This window comes from Dromiciops gliroides, chromosome 3 (assembly GCF_019393635.1).
Source record: "Dromiciops gliroides isolate mDroGli1 chromosome 3, mDroGli1.pri, whole genome shotgun sequence".
Lineage (NCBI taxonomy): Eukaryota > Metazoa > Chordata > Mammalia > Microbiotheria > Microbiotheriidae > Dromiciops > Dromiciops gliroides.
The window spans coordinates 46,849,583-46,853,647 of record NC_057863.1 but is presented as its reverse complement, the minus strand read 5'-3'; the positions used below and the strand labels follow the sequence as shown (position 1 = coordinate 46,853,647).

Sequence of the window (4,065 nt, the reverse complement as noted above, 5' to 3'; positions counted from 1 at the left end):
ATGAGTGGCCAAAACCAGACCTACCGAAGTAAGTGAGACAGTACTCGAATCCATTCATGTCCTCTGACTCTGAAACCAGGTCTTTTCCCACTCTGCCTCATTGTCTGGGAATGTGACCTCTGAATTTGATGATGGTGGAATAGAAATGATGATGGAGGTAGGGATGGGAGGGAAAGGGAATACAGTATGTAGGCAGCAGATATGTGTTTCTGTTCTCTTGGGTTTGTCACCACAAATAGTATACAATTGTAAAGTCTTCCAAAATACCCAAGCTGCATTGTGGTGTCTCCTGAAGAGACAAGATAATGAATATTTTCCTTAGTTCATCCGATGAAGTTCATGTACTCTATATTCTTAACATTTTAATTATATTTGGGGGGCATTTATTCAACCAAATGTAACTAGTAATTTCAGAAAATGCCCAATAAACCTGATTTCCCAATATACATGGAATATTAAAAGTTCAAAGTTATTTTTTTTCCTGTTTTGTTTTACTAAGAAAGGTATTTTAGGACAAATCTCTTTAATTTTCTCTATGATCTAAGGTCTAGTCTTCCCCTTGTTTTAGTTATTAGAGACTGGGTCAATTATTTCCTTTCAACTACCACCCATGAAGTACAGTATTTTCACCTGGTAAATGGTTGATGAATGAATGAAAAAAATGGATGAATGAATGTAGTTAATCATCAACCTGTTACTTCAGTCTTCCAAAGAATAATTTTTTAAAAACCATATTATGTGGAAACTTCCATTTCCATAGTGAGGAAAGGTATAATGATTATTTCCATTTGCCTCATTGTGTATATTATTTTCCTAGTTCTTACTTCACTTTGTATCAGTTCATATGTCTTCCTATGCTTCTCTGTATTTATCATATCCATATTTTGGGGAGTGCAGTAATATTCCAATTCATTCACTTACACCTTGTTTAGGCATTCTCAAGTTGATGGGCATTTACTTTGTTTCCAATTCTTTGCTACTGCAAAAAGTGCTGCTACAAATATTTTTAGTGTATGTGCAATCCTATTTATAATTGACTCTCTGGGAATATATACCTTGCAGTTAGATCTTTGCATCAAAGGATGTGGGCATTTTAAATCCCTTTCTTAGCATAATTCCAAATTGATTTCCAGAATGGTTATACCAAATCACAGGTGCATCACTCATGAATTCTCTTTGCATAACTTTCCCAAGTTGACTTTTCCCATCTTTTGTCATTTTTGACAATTTACTTTTCCGTAAAGTGAAACATCAATGTTGTTTTGATTTTTTTTTATTGGTGATGTAAAGCAATGGGAAAGGGATTGAAAACTTATAGCCTCTTTTAAGAGAGCAAACTCCTTCATCTAATAATTCTACTGTTGGGACTATATCTTGAAAATGTTATTAATAAAAATTTATATGTCTATCTATATCATATCATATCATATCATATCATATCATATCATATCATATCATATCACAAAATCTGTCTGCCAATCTAGATGGGATTATAGGCATGTACCACTGTGCCTGACAAACCATTATTTTTAAAAATCAAGGGGCAGCTAGGTGGAGCAGTGGATAAAGCATTGGCCCTGGATTCAGGAGGTCCTGAGTTCAAAACCAGCTTCAGATACTTGACACTTACTAGCTGTGTGACCCTGGGCAAGTCACTTAACCCTCATTGCCCTGCCAAAAAAAAAATAATAATAATCAAATTCGAAATCTGATTTGGTGGACTAGTTGATTTAGTAACTCTGAGGTCCATGCACCAAAGGAAAACAGTCCACCACTGGAACAGCTAAGAAGACATTGCCCTAAGGAGTGGCTCCTCCATCCCTCTCAGAGCCTTGTATGGTTCTAACACTCAGATAGGCTCCAGTACTTTAAGAAAACATATTCCTAGTGAGCATAGGAGAAAAGTAGACATGTAGACAAAGTCAGGAAGACTGGGACATACTTTCCTCATTTTCCAAAGCAATAGATTAACTCTTCAAGCAGCAAGTCTCACAGGTAGGAGATGATTTAGCTTCCCATTTCACTGAGGACATTAAGGCCAATTGCTGTGAGCTCCCTCCTTTGTTCTTTAGTTCTTGAAACCTTGTCTCACTCTTTCTTTTTTTACCTTCTGTTTCGGAGGGAATTAACCAACAGTTTATTAATAATAAAAGCAACACAGGAGGCAGCCAGGTGGCACAGTGGAAAGAGCACCGGTCCTGGATTCAGGAGGACCTGAGTTTAAAGCCAACCTCAGATACTTGACACTAGCTGTGTGACCCTGGGCAAGTCACTTAACCCCCATTGCCCTGCAAAAAAAAAAAAAAAACAAAGAAAGAAAGAAAAAAGAAAGAAAGAAAAAGCAACACACATGAGAGTCACCACTTACATGAAGCACCTACTATGTGCCAGGTAATGCACCAAGAATTGAGGGACACAAAGACAAAGGCAAAATAGTCCCTGCCTTCAAGGAGCTCACAGTCTACTGGCAGAGATAATGTGTATAACATGCATATGTGATAAGTAAATACAAATATATGTAAAAGTAAATATAGGCTGTTGGGAGGCCGCCTTCCTCTTTCTAGCAAGCCCAGAGCAAGACCACTCAAGATGGGCCGGGTGATCCGTGGTCAGAGAAAGGGCGCAGGTTCCGTCTTCCGCGCTCACGTGAAACACAGGAAAGGAGCCGCCAAGCTCCGGCTGTTGACTTCGCCGAGAGGCATGGCTACATGAGGGTATCGTAAAGGACATAATCCATGATCCAGGCCGAGGGGCTCCTCTTGCAAAAGTAACTTTCCGAGCTCCTTACCAATTTAAAAAGAGGACAGAGTTGTTCAATGCTGCTGAAGGCATCCATACTGGCCAGTTTGTGCAGTGTCCTCCCAGTTGGCACTATGCCTGAAGGGACCATTGTGTGCTGTCTTGAAGAAGAGCCTGGGGATCGGGGTAAGCTTGCTCGAGCATCTGGAAACTATGCCACAGTGATTTCCTACAATCCAGAAACCAAGAAAACACGGGTGAAGCTACCTTCAGGCTCTAACAAAGTCATGTCCTCTGCAAACAGAGCTGTTGTTGGTGTTGTTGCTGGAGGAAGTCGTATTGATAAACCTATCCTTAAGGCAGGTCGTGCCTACCACAAATACAAGGCCAAGACAAACTGCTGGCCTCCTGTCCGGGGTGTGGCCATGAACTCTCTGGACCATCCCTTCGGAGGAGGTAATCACCAGCATATTGGAAAACCATCCACCCTTTGAAGAGATGCCCCAGCTGGAGGAAAGGTGGGTCTCATCGCAGTTTGTCGTACTGGTCACCTCCCGGGCACAAAGACTGTACAGGAGAAAGAACACTAAAGTACAAAATCCTGACAATAAAAATTATTTTGGAAGTTGTAAAAAAAAAGTAAATATAAGATATGAACTGGTGTATAGTGAAGTGAGCAGAACCTAGAGAACGTTGTATACAGAGTGTGAGATTTAAAATTGGATATTAGATCATAAATCTCCCCTACTTAACCCTTCCCTTAACTCATCTCCCAGACTAGTAAATGGAAGAAGCTTCTGGTTTTCTAGATAGAGCCTTTATTGTATATAAGGTGTTGTTGATTAGAAGGATAGGAAAACAGAAATACAGTACAAATCGTCTTAAATCTAGGCTTAGTCTATATTCCTTATAAAAACTCACCAAACCGATTTAGGCCACCTTTGGAGTGAGTCAGACCGTCTGTGCCGCGCCGCCCGGCGTCCCGCCAAGCCGGCAAAAAAGGCTACTCTCCTTCTCCCCACCCCGGAAGTCCCAAAAAACCCGGCAGGCAGTCTGACATGCGCAGCAGGCGCACTGTACCTGGCAGGCAGTCTGACATGCGCAGCAGGCGGACTACCCGGCAGGCAGTCTGACATGCGCAGCAGGCAGACTGTTCATCTCCTCCCCAAAAGGGTGGTCCTTGAAAAACTGGCGTCTTTCAGTTATCCTAACCGACTGTTAAAAACTTTCATATTTTACCACATTTCCCCCCTTTGCTTCCTCAAGAAACGGAATGTTTCCTTGATGGAACAGTAAAAAGAACATAATAACTTTTGCTGACTAATA

The 4,065-nt window shown here is 41.0% G+C and overlaps 1 pseudogene; it reads left to right on the top strand.

Moving 5' to 3' along the window:
* The first annotated feature begins 2,589 nt into the window (after positions 1 to 2,589).
* LOC122746317 lies at positions 2,590 to 3,329 on the top strand (annotated as a pseudogene).
* The last annotated feature ends 736 nt before the right edge of the window (positions 3,330 to 4,065 follow it).